The sequence below is a fragment of the Lepeophtheirus salmonis genome, chromosome 3 (genome assembly GCF_016086655.4).
Source record: "Lepeophtheirus salmonis chromosome 3, UVic_Lsal_1.4, whole genome shotgun sequence".
Lineage (NCBI taxonomy): Eukaryota > Metazoa > Arthropoda > Copepoda > Siphonostomatoida > Caligidae > Lepeophtheirus > Lepeophtheirus salmonis.
The window spans coordinates 3003954-3018057 of record NC_052133.2 but is presented as its reverse complement, the minus strand read 5'-3'; positions in this window follow the sequence as shown (position 1 = coordinate 3018057).

Genomic DNA, 14104 nt, shown 5'->3' with positions numbered 1-14104 from the left:
TGGAGGATGTTGGTACTGATGTCATTTATAGAAATACATATAAAAATGTTTTGAGTCGTCCACGCCAAATGACGATCAAGTTATCAGTAAAAAGTATAAAATATTTACTAATTTCGAAATGAAACTCTGAATTTTGTACATCTAACAGTAAGTATTCAATCTTTTTTTAAATCTAACCCTAAAATATGATTCTATTTTAGCTAAACATATCAAGAATTATGATACACAACTCATTAAATAGTAAAAATAACTGCTTAAATGGTCACAACAACGGGGGTAGTAGCTTTGGATGGTTCGCAACTAGTTTGTCTGAGACTAGTTTCTTCACTTAAAGACTTGGGTATGATCATTAGGTTTTCCAATATTACATAGTCAATAAATGTTACTTTTTTATCACTTAAGGCTTAGCTAGGGTTGATAGGCTCCAAGAAATGGTGTTCAGAAAACTCATAAAAGGCAAAAACAACTGCTTAAATGGTCACAACAATGGGGGTAGTTGCATTGGATGTAGCATTATAATTACCAATTGTGTATATATGTTGTTATATAAGCATAAATAGCGGAGAAAAAAATCTTTTTTGATGCTCTTAATAAGGAGTAATCTCGCCGGACATTACTACATAATTAGCTTTTGCTCTAAATCTTTACGATGTCATGTTAGAAAACTACAATAAGTCAAGAATGGTTGCCTGAATTGTCTTATCAGTTAAATTTGACTGCATGGATTAACTTTTTTTTTTAAAGATAAATATGAAATAAATGAAAGTGGGATTCTAAAAGCTGTTCTTACTAAGATTGGAAGAAGATATGGATTGAAATCTAACATTATTTTATGATTAACTTTATTATTAATAATTATTAAAATCTCATCGGTAGAAATATATCTATCCTGTGCACAATTGTATATGCAACTTGCACATAAGGAAAAAAGGTCTTTTTGATTAAACTCCACGTCTGGCTTGTATTTTGCAACCTCAAGTTATGACATATTGAACTGAATTCCGATGTTAGAACAAGAAGATATTATTTGGATCAATCTATTATTTCAATATTCTGTATTTATAATTGATTGTTATTATTAGTTATATGATTCTAATGGTTTAATTTTGTATATTTAAGTTAAATGTATGATGGTTTATTTTTTAGTATGTAGATTATATTTAATTTAAGCCTTCTATTTTAAATTTGGAACTTCAAATATATTTCGAAATACTCTTATTTTGTCGTTTTATTAGTTATTTTTCTGAGAATAGGGTTCAAAATAAATTACTATTTCATGGAGTGTGACGTTTCCAAATCTACTGTAACGGATAAAAATCGTCTAAGTCAATTATATGTATTATATCTTTATTAAACATTTTGCTAATAAATACTTTCGTTACACCCTCAAAAATCATAATAAAGCAGGCAACTGATAAATACTGATGTGATTATCACTGATAATCACATCAGTATTTTAAACAATGATACCATGTGTCTTTCTCCCCCCTGTCTCCTCGCACGCGTTTTTCTCTACAATATTATCAACTATCAAAGTTAGTTATAAGTTATAACTAACTTTTACCGCATGCGCAGGTAAAACTTTGTTTTTTTGTTTTGGCAGCTAGCCAAAAGCGTTTAGCGTTAGTTAAAAAAAATGGCATCGATCAACGAGGTATTTATTCAACAATATTGGAAATGGCATAGTGTCCTTGTTACGATCTGTGCCAGACGAAACGGTGTTAAGATTTCAAACTTCTTAAACAAGTCCTTTGTCTGGAGAGTAAGGAAGGAACTTGAAGAGATTGAAGGTGAGTATGAATCAACACCCTAGTTTGCTGATCAAAGGATGAGGTCATATTTTTTTTACCTTGTTGGACCCAGTATTTGACTTCCAAGCTCACCGAACCTCAACTCCTTATCATGGACTTTTTTTGTGTTGGGTTACGACACACCAATAGATCTTCCATCTTTACAAAATCCGATCTGATTTCTAGGATCTGATAAAAATTCCGGAGTCTGTCAAATGAGACTGTCATCAAGACTTGCTCCCGTTTCCGAGGCTGTTAATGAGGTCAATAGAGATTATTTTGAATAATAACTATTTTTTATTCAACATTCATTACACTTGAGTTGAGTTATTCCAATTAATTCATACTTCTGTATATTAAAGTATAAGCAATTGGTTACAAAACGAAACAAACTTGAGCTCTCTACCTTACATACAAGTCGAGAAAATGACACTTGAACGTGATCGTAGTCAATATTTATTCGTGCACTCCATGCAATTGGGCGTCTCAAGGACCACCGTCTACCCCATCAGCCAAGAAAGGAGAAAAAGTAAGGAAACCTATCTCTTCAGTTGCAAAACTCTTTTGAATGAGTTTTGAAGTACTCTTTTGTGTTCTTTTCGACTCTTTTTTTGACAATTTTGACCGCCCTATAGCCCATCGACTTCACCTTTTGTGTGCATATGGAGGGTAAGGCTTGGAGTGTCCGTCATCCAAACACCAACGCTATCAAAGCCACTGCCAGCCAGTACTGGGACGACAAGACTATATCTGCAACGGATGCCAGCCCTTCTACCGTCGCCTGGATGACATCATTGCCGCTTTCAGATTTTAATGGATCACTTAATAAAAATTGCACCCTATATTTGTTAACTACGACAATTTAGTACATCAACGCCATCTATCGGATATTGACATCTTATAAATTTTCTCATTACCTATACAAGCATTTACTCAATTTTAAATTTAAATACTCCGTTAACAAACAAAGGAAATATGAATACCTTTACATACATTTCCTTTCTAACATTCCTGGTAATATAACGAAGGGCACTCATTGATAACTCAACTTTACGTTTGTTGTATAATTATTTGCTTTATTTAGCTTTGTAATAACTAACAATTATTTAATATAAGCTAAAGCTTTGACTCATCTTTAAATTTTAATCATCAGCTGACAAATAAAGGAAATATGAAGGATTCAAGAAAACGTAAATATCTTCCTCATATCTCAATATGCCCAAATTGACATCTCAGAAATATTATTTTCCTACATTAGCTTAAATTGACCCTAATAACAAGAAAGAACTGTCTTTCATTTAAAATTACATTGTGCTGAGACAGTCAAATGGACATATTAGTGATGGGACGATTCCAAAAAAAAAAAATCCCAATCCCGATTCCAATGTGATTATAGTAAATATTCCAGATGCCAATTCCGTTTCTTTAAGATTTCAAATAATAGTTAAGAAACAGGATTATATATGTATATATATTTTTTTTTTTTTTTTTTTTTTGGGGGGTTTTGTAAAAAAATTTTAAAAAATTTAAAAAATATCTAAAAATATAATGGGATATTTAAAAAAAATTCTAAAATCCACAACTGTTCACCAAAAATTTAATTTTTTGGAAAAAAAAATCAAAACCCATGGCTATTCTCAAAAAATAAAATTTTTTGGGAAAAATTTTAAAAATAAAATTACTAATATAAAATTTTTTGAAAAAAAAATCCAATAATAAATTTTTTTAAGAAAAATTTCAAAAATGCATAGTTATTCACAGAAAATTAATTATTTTTACTACAAAATTTGAAAAATTTTGTAGTAAAAAGTAAAATTTCTCAATTTGGGGGAAAGAGGCTATTTTTTCCCTTAACTTGGAAAAGTAATAAATAGTTAAATACCAATAATAAATAAGAATCAAAATAGGAAATTAACATTATTTTCCCGATTCCAGAAAAAACACTCGATTATCTCATTCTTAATTCGTTCGAATGAATCGTCCCTCCACTAGTACATATAATTGAAATATAAAATAATACTTATTCCGTGTAGGAACATGATGATGACATGAGGTTAGTGACACATGATATGTATGTAGATATAACATATATATATATATATATAAGGACGGAATCATCTCATAGTAGATACGCAGTTGTAACCTTAGTAGTTGCACAAATTTTCACAAAAGATTCGATTGAATGAGAGTTGATATTCATTTCATAAATTATTATTTTTATCTTTATCAAGGACTATTATTATGAATGACGTTGACACACAAACAGAAAAATGAAAATACAATACTTTTGTTCATAAAAGTGAAAACAATCATTTAGAAATCTATTTTTATTTATTTTTTTCATCTCTACATTTAATATTATTATACAATTATTCATTTCCAGTTCCACATTTATCTAGCGATCCGTTTGCGGAAGTCCAGAGTGTTTGTAATAAATAAGCAACCAAGGAAACCTTGTGAAAAACATCATTTGAAGTCACATACAAGCAATAGGCCTAGGACATTTAAAATGTCTATGTTGCAAATCATGGATGTTATGTTTCAAGACATTTTTCCTGACATTTAATGTATCAAGATTACGTCTTATTTCTTTCTTAGAAGATTATTAATCATTATTTTTTTAATGTACAGAGTCCTCCATAATTCCGAATCCGAATTAAAGGCTTTTAACTCTCCTATTAGTTATCTGAGTGAACTAAAGACAGACGCTATTGGAAGGAATAGAGTCTGCCATTTTCAAAAGTGCATTATTTTTAAAAATCAAACGAAAAATAAGTAGATTTTTTTTACTGAAAACTACATGAAGTGTTCTCAATTTGTGGCCAGCACCTACTTATATCTTCTCTGACTTTGTCACACGCCTCCTTGATCCTAAATGTCTCCAAGATAGTATCCTAGATCCTGCTAATATATCGCCCTTGAGAGCTGGAATGTGTGTGTGCCTCCTTGCTTGAGGGTATCGCCACTCCCATCTTGCACTCAGTCTTGTTACGATTGAACTAGAGAACCCTGATGATATTATTAATGCTTTTCAGAGGGTACCCGATAGGTTGACAATCTGGTTTGCCATCCTCATGTATGGCCGGGGTGACTACACGGTTAGCCCAGAGTTTGGTTTTGTTGCTGTTGGGGGTCACAGTTACCATACTAAAAATGACCAAAATCACTAAAATGCTTGCGTGATTTTCATCATAAAGAGACCTGCTTAAGGTCATTTGAAAGATAATTGTTTTATTTTTAAATTAATTATACTTAAATTTGCATAACATAGTTTTTTTTGTTACCAGATACAGCCATGGAGCGCTTTTGGTTGCCGAATTTGATCTGTCCTAGCTCAGTAATGTTGTGTTACAGTTGTTTTTGTTTTTTTGTAAAGTATTTTAGAACAGTTGCTTATGTGCGAGGTTCAGGATTCCATATTCAATACTACCTTCACAAAAATAAACTATGGTGAACTCTATATATGTCACATAGAAGTTGCAATTTTGTACAGATTATATTGTAACATGTACGAAGAAATTGTACTAGCTGCAATAGAAAAAGCGAAGAATAATTTTATATCAAGTTCTTGTGTGAGCATCATGCAAAAATTGAAGAAACCCTGGATGTTTAACAAATACTCCTTTGATCAAAAATATAACTTTGTTTTCCAATTTCGAATTCAATTCTCAGAAATTTTTTTATGTAACAGTGGCGTTCTCAGGATTGTATTATTATTATTTTTTTAGGGCTGGGGGACTTTGTTTTTGTAATTAATTTTTTTTGGAAAAAAGTTTAAAATATTAAACTTTTTGGAAAAAAATTCCAAAAATTCTCAAAAATTTCAAAAAAAAAATTTCAAATATTAAATTTTGGGGGAAAAACTTCAAAAATCTATAAATATTAACATAAATTATAATTGAAAAAAAAAATCGGGAAAAAAGTTTAAAATATTATAAAAAAAAAAAAAATTCAAATATTTAATTTGTGAGGAAAAAATTCAAAAATCCGTTGCTATTCACAAAAAAATTAAACTTTTCTGAAAAAAAATCAAATTTTTAATTGTTGACTCTGCTGCATAATTTGACCGAATGACCTTATTTTTAAGAGAAAGAAAATAAATCTTTCATAAAAAAAAATTATTCCCCATTTTTACGTATTTTTTTTTTTTTTGGGGCAAAACAAGAATCATTTTGCATTGTTAGTTTGTTTTTGACGGATAAAAAGGTTACACGTCCTTTGGTGTGATCCGGAATTTTCTACTATTGAAAAATATGGAAAGAAAAAAAAATAATTTAGGAGAAAGTTCTTTAAAATACTTTTAAAAGATTGTGTCGTTTTTTTTTTTCTAAAATAGTAATGTATTACAAAATGCTAAATTTATAAGAATAAACAATCTTGCAAAAAAGTTTTAAAGAATTTTCCACTAAATTATTTTTTCTTTTAATTTCTTAATGACAAAAAAACTGCAAAGCAGAAACAAACTAACAATTTAAACGTCTTGGACATATATTTGTGTTTCATTATAATAAAGAATTATATATTAAAACGGAATTTGGAATTAACAAATAGCTATATCTTTTTGATCAAACCTCATATGTGATGTAACTTTTGATCCTTTCATGAAAATTACTAATTGGTAAGTATTCTGTGTTACATAATAAAGTTCAACTGCCCACAATTATTACGAAAGTAAATAATTTTAATAGAACAAAATCAAATGATAGCATCAATTAGTCGTAAAATAGTTTGTAATTAGAATGACTCATGTGGTAATGAAATTTTTATGAAAACGAACTTGTACAATGTGTTTATACCAGCTGCAACTCGTATATAACATATATACAATGTTTTGAATGAAATGACTGAGAATGACTCGCATATTTACTCCTTTAAAGAAACTAAAAGTAGAAACATATCTACATATCTGTACATAAGGAAGAGGAAAGTCTACAACGTGTGAAATGTATTGTATATGTTTATGCAAGTCATCAATTTTGCAACTTTATTAGTTATTTAATCAATTTATACTTGAAGATATTTCATTAGCTAATTGTTTTTGTGGGCCATGAAGCAATATTTACTACTTGTGTTGACTTTTGGTTTGAAAATCTTGGACCGCTAGGATTTTTAGTTGATCGTTCTCATTTGGCCCTTTAAAGAAGTTTGGTATGGACTTGTCCCAAAAAAATTTGGTCTAGATCGGTCTCACAAAAAATATATCTAAACCAGTTTCATTTAAAATTTGGTATAGACTAATTTTTTAGACGAACTTTTGATGACGTCAGTGGTGTTTCAAAATTATTCACATTGACCTACAATGACCTCCTATGAACTAAAATAAATTGTATAAATCATATTTGTACAACTCAAAAATCAGATTAGGGGAGAAAATGGATACCTAAATTGAGGCCCAAAAAAAAGGTCAACAATTTGAAAACGATTATATATCCATTTTCGGCCTGAGATCGCAGTCTGGAACGAAATATAAACTACTCCAGGATTAGTATTAGGTTTTCAGGGGCATCTGCAGGGGTGGTCTGGAGGGTTTTGTAGCCCCCCCCCCCAAAAAAAAAAAAGATTATAAGTTATATATATAATAATATTAACCTTACGGATGACCTTGATTTTATGGGAAATTGAGTCCACCACTCCAAGTCTCTTTAGTGTAAACAATTGAACCCTACACATTGTACATATCGTGGACTCCTCTTTCTACCTTTTACATAAGGTCTTGCTAACAGTAAAAGTAACCCTGACTACTTGAGTATGCTTGAATTCTAAACAATATTTAATTTCAAACACCTCATTGCAATATCGAGTGTATCGGTTATAGTTATACTCGGTCAAGGTATTAAACTCAGTTGCACTTTGCTTGTAATTTTGAACTGAATTGTTCGTAATTAAATGTAGTATGGAATCCAAATATTTAAGCTAGTCATTAACTATTATATGTAACCTATTAATTAGTCATTGCCAATAACCGTCAAAGTTCAAAATGTATACTACTCTTTTATAAATTGGTATTTGAAAGGGGGTGGATATTTTGATAGTCTCATTTCATATAATAACTATTATGTATTAAGCATTGTATGATAAGTTTAATGAATTTATTATTAGATATAAGTAATCAAAACTTTTATAAAGGTTGAATGAAAACATAGGGCCCAAACCCATCATCGTGAGTATTATGTAATCTTTGAATATATCAATCTTGAATTTAGAAATACTTATAAATTCCCTCGTCTTCGGGGGAAGTTCTCTCAGTTGTCTGTAAAAATCCCTTTCCAATTTATGAATAAGCCATATTAACTAGGTTGATAATTTTGGTAAGAATACAAAAGTCTGCGAGGAGATGAGAAGAAATACTTATGGCATCATTGATTAAATAATATACATCTTCTTCTATCAATCAAGAACGTTATCATTCCCGCCTTTATTATTCAATGTTAATATAATACTAGATGCTGATAGTCGATAGAGAATTGAATAAAATGCCTAAAATAACGTCGCCTTCTGTCTGGATTTCTGAAATGGAGGCCTAGGAATTTGGAAAATATTTACTGGATGAGAAACAGATGACTTGTCGGATTTATCGATATATATATGTATACCTTTAGTCCCTTGCCTAGAATTACACGCCACTCATTATCCTCATCTCATAACAAGAGTATGGATATTCATCTATAAAATCAAGCTAACGATGAATACATCAAGTCAGACTTTAACTTTGATCTCACAAAGATGTTTATTGCATGTAATATAACCTTATCCATTGCTAATCATCCTACGTTCAAAAAATGTATGGAGAAATACACGGGTAAATTCTTCCCTTTCGGAGAAACCATCATTAATTAATGGAGGATGTTGGTAATGATGTCATTTATAGAAATATCCCCATTGTAAATTGTGAAGTTAAGATAATTTTCAGCATTTTTAGAGTCATCCACACCAAATTATGAAATGGAACTCTGAATTTTGTACCATCTAACAGTAGGTATTCATTTTTTTTAAATCTAATCATAAAATATGATTCTATTTTAGCCAAAATTATCAAGAATTATGATACACAACTCATTAAATGAAAAAAAAAGTGCTTAAATGGTCACAACAACAAAGTAGCTTTGGATGGTTTGCAACTAGTTTGTCTGAGACTATTTTCTTCGCTTAAAGACTTGGGTATGATCATTAGGTTTCCCAATATTACGTAGTCAATAAATATTACTTTTTTATCACTTAAGGATTAGCTATGGTTGATAAGCCCCAAGAAATGGTGCTCAGAAAACTCATAAAGGCAGAAACAACTGCTTAAATGGTCACAACAATGGGGGTAGTTACATTGGGTGTAGCATTATAATTAGCAATTGTGCGTATCCTTCATGATAATAGTATGTTGTTATATAAGCATACCTAAATAACGGGGGGAAATCTTTTTTGATGCTCTTAATAAGGAGTAATATCGCCGGACATTACTACATAATTAGCTTTTGCTCTAAATCTTTACGATGGATTTAATTCTAACATTTTTTTATTAGTATATTTATTGTCTAATTTTATGATTTTGACATTTACTTTATTATTAATAATTATTTAGATCTCATCCGTTGAGATATATCTATCATGTGCACAATTGTATATAGCAACATCCACATTAGGAAAAAGGGCGATGATCTTTTTGATTAAACTCCACGTCTGGCTTGTGTTTAGCAACTTAAATATATATACAACTAGTTATAACATATTTAACTGAATTCCGATGTCAGAACAAGAAAATATTATTTGGATCAATCTATTATTTCAATATTCTGTATTTATAATTTATTGTTATTATTAGTTATATGATTCTAATTGTTTAATTTTGTATATTTAACATAAATGTATGATGGTTTATTTTTTAGTATGTAGATTATATTTAATTTAAGCCTTCTATTTTAAACTTGAAACTTCAAATATATTTCGAAATACTCTTACTTTGTCGTTTTATTAGTTATTATTCTGAGAATATGGTTCATAATGAATTACAATTTCGTGGAGTTTGACGTTTTCAAATCTACTCTAACAGACTGTAATTATACGTAGTATATCTTCATTAAACATTTTGCTTCAACATTTATGGCAGTAAAAGCGAAGGGAAAATATTGTAAAATTATATCTAAACATATATATTACTATTTAATTACACCTTTTTTTAAATGTACCAAAAGAAGGTGGGAATTCATCATTCAGAGTAAGAGATAACAACACGACTATCTATTAAAGAATGAAAAAAATACTCCCTACAGTGTTTCTTTTTTTAATCTCAAACTGATATTTTTTTCGACGTTTTAGTCATCCTTGCGTATATGTATCGTTAAGGCAAAGTTCATCGACGATTAATAACTCCTAGTAATGCCGGATACTTTCAACATTAGGCAGTACGAAACTATTGTTCTTTTTTTTTTTTTTTTTTTTTGTACATATTATGTCTCGTATTGTTCAAATAACCATACCATTAAAATTACGCACTGTCTTTTTCTTTATCAGATGGTAAACTTGAAAATCACAAAGGTATCAAATACTCATTTAATCCATTGCATATTAAACCTTTTTACAATCAATTAAGCATCCGATGCATAGCTACAAAAGGGATATGTGTTATGACGCGCTAAGCTTCACACAGGCTCGTTGCTGCATTGTTATTTTTTTTTAGATCAAGTAGTCACGGTGTTCAAAAATATTAAGCGCACTCTCAAAAATGAGTTCTCCACAGACTAATATAGATATTAAATACGAGGTTTCTTGAAAAATTTTCATAGGGGCAAGGCCCCCAACAAATTTCGATGGATAAGCCGTAATATATGTACACTCTATTTGTATGTATACCAAGTCATGGTTATTTATCGCTTATTCAGAGCATTCATACATTGAAGATATAAATATGGATTTACGTCAAGAATCAATTTTTGAAGTCTCATAAAATAAATTATAATTTATGAGAATAAATTTATTTTATGAGTGTACTATGTCGGAATGTGAAACCCTAGTTCTAATCAATAAATATTAAATATAGTATAAAAAAGTCGTTTTATCAAAGTGGAGAGGAAAGGGAGCATTAATTTGGAGGCAATCCTTTTATACACAATTATAGATGCACACTTCAGAGATCCTTACATCAGGGCGGCGTCTGTAGGATTTGTTTTTTATGACCTTTTTTAGAAAGTAAATAATTCAAAAGGTTTTTCATCCTCTGTTTTCTCATGAAAATTTTTCTTCCAGAGCGATTATTTTTCAAAAATTCCTTGATTTTGGAAGGCTGCATTCCTTCCAGCCACCCTTTCCTGCACACGCCCCTGTACATATTTATCCTTTTGAATTAAAAGGGCTGCAACTTCTAGGGAATTTAATTTCTTGTAGTGATAAATTATATATTATTCCATTCACTTGTATCTTGACTCTTTTTTAAATTGTTTGAACCAATAATATCGTAGCAATTAAGAATATGACTACTCACAAAACCTTATAGGGTAAAAATACCTTTTACCTGGAGTCGCCTGGTAATTCTGATTTATCAATGATTTAGATGGATTTTTTTAAACGGAACATTCGAATATATGTACGTGCACCCATTGTTCCAATGAATGCGTAATGTAAGCTGATTTTGAGAGTGAGTAAACGTAAGGATTTTTAGAGGGAGCTCTGCTTCTGATAGATAATCATAGGAAATAAAGTCAACGTACTTATATCAAAAAAAAAATAATGATAATAATCCGGTATATACGTACTCTTAACTATGGGCAAATACGCATATAAACTTGAAAATCTTACAACCTTAAAAAAGTACAACAAATAGCATTAATTCCCCCAGCAAATGCCTATATTAAATCATGCCGATGCAATGACAGCACCCTCAAAACTTTACCACTCCATATATTCTGTATGTTTCCGATGTGACAACACACTTTGATCATGATTCATAAGAGCTGTTTATGATCCAGGGGCGTGCGCAGGATTATATATATATATTTTATTTTTTTGAGGTGGGGGGGAAGAAAACACAAAAAATAAAAATATTTAATTTTTTCGAAAAAATGTAAAATAAGCCATAGCTATTCACATAAAATTAAGTTTTTTGGAAAAAAAAATTAAAAATTAAATTTTTTGTAAACTTTGATAATTGGGAGGGACTGCAGCCTCTCTATCCCGGCTCTTTGGGGCGCCTCTGTAACCAGAGAGGCAACTCTTTGGGATATATCCCAAGATCATGGGATATTGACGTTAGCTTAGGAATTATTTGTATCAAAACGTGAAAATCTTGAGATTTTATAAATGCAACAATAATTGATTACTTTCGTTTGATGATACTGATTATATTTTCAAACTTTGATCATCTAAAGCGTTATAAGTCGTTTTCAATTCATTCTTATTTCATCCGATTTTAAGTGCGTCTAAACATTATATTAGAAGGAATAGTGGAACATGTTCGAACTGGAAGGGCCTCATATATCCTTATAACCAAAGCATGGTTGTTTATCAATTATACAAAGATAGGCTTAAAACTCATAAATAAAATCCTTTTACAGACTTATTAGCAGATATTATTGAGGAATATGAAGTACAACTGATTCAAGGTGAATGTCAAACTATATTGATATTCTGTAAACAATTATTATTTCCTTGGGTTTCATTGTCGATTCTTGGGATTTCTAGTAGGTAATCTTGGGATATTATAAAATTATGAACCAAATGATTCTAGGAATAATGTATGTTTAAAGCTTATCAGATTAATTTGTGGGAATTTATTTTCTAATAACTACCATTTATGAATTCACTCATTGATATATGAGAAAATTCTTTATTGATTGACCAAGGTCGTCTACTATGAATTTAATAATTAGTTAATCAATACTTTGATCCATTTATAAAGTCATAAATACGAGAAAGAAAATCAATAAAACTTAAGTAATTAATTATTATAATTCAAAAATAAATAAAATTTTATTCCTACTCATAGTTTGTGTTGAGAACTCTAGCCTTCCAAGCTTCCCTCAATCATCCTCATCTGCAAATAATGGCAAACTTGTAACTTTAAAACAAAAAATAATTAGGCATAATGAAAGTTTAAGAATTAAGCCTCCAGATTTAATACATTAACTACTATTAATGTAAGTATGAATTTGTGAATTACAAGACTATTCAACCAAGAATAATTTATGTAAATTAAGAAAAATAATTTTTTTGCTAGATTGGAGAATAGTGATATCACACATTCATGATTAACAAGGAATAGCCAGGATATTTAGAGACATAGTAGATAGGTACTATAATAAGCCTTAGTTATGGAATTATTGATACGTTAAAGTCTATCAACGTCATTTTTTTTTTTTTTTTTTTTTGTACCACTTGAATCAAAGATCCTTCGTTTTTTATAAACCGTATACATAATTTGTATTTAGGTACATTTTTCGTTGATAATTCATCCGTGGTATGTAATAAGTTTTTTGCTTGAAAAAATAATCATTAAGATTAAAATTGTGAGGAAGACCAATCTCAGGTAAAATTTGTGTATTAAAACTTTAGAAATGTCAAGCACAATATTTTCACCGGATATTTTAATGTTATTAATTTTTGTACACATCACAAAAAAATGACTCATTTGGGGAAAAGACAAATACCATATTTATTCCAGGTTTATTAAGAGTTCTAGAAATCTAAATAAGTAGTACTTGTTACGAACATAGACAATTTTTAATTTGAGTAGTAAAAAATACTGTTGCTACACTTATTCTACCTATTATATAAGAACAGCCGCTGGGTGTAAGGAAAATGGGGATTTTAAATTCTTTTGATTCGCAAAGTTTTATAATTAACCAGACTGCGATTTAAACAATGTACTTAAATTTTTATTCGTAGGCTAAAGTTTCTTTGTACCAAATTAGTTCGGTCAGACTGATCTAAGATTTCCTTACAAAAACCCAATCAGTCTTTCAAAACAAATCTGTCAATTTATATATATTTTATTGTGAAAATTTGAGGGTCCTTCAAAGAGTATTTAAGAGCAATTTGTTGATAGAAATGGATGATAATTCGTCGATGAATAGAAATTTAATCCAGATTCTCCCTTTTGAAAAAAAAAACATTCTAGCTTGATTTTTGTCAATTTTAGTTATTATGGATATTAAAAAAATCCAGGTAACAGGATTTGGGTGAAATGTGTGTGCATTTATTTTGAGATACCATCAAATGGAAGTTGAAGCTGAGCATGTAAGCCCTGCAAATAGATTTCAAAAATAAATCTACAAGAGAGTTTTGTCTCGTTGCATCTTGTCCTCAATTGTTTATATATCAGTTATTATCAA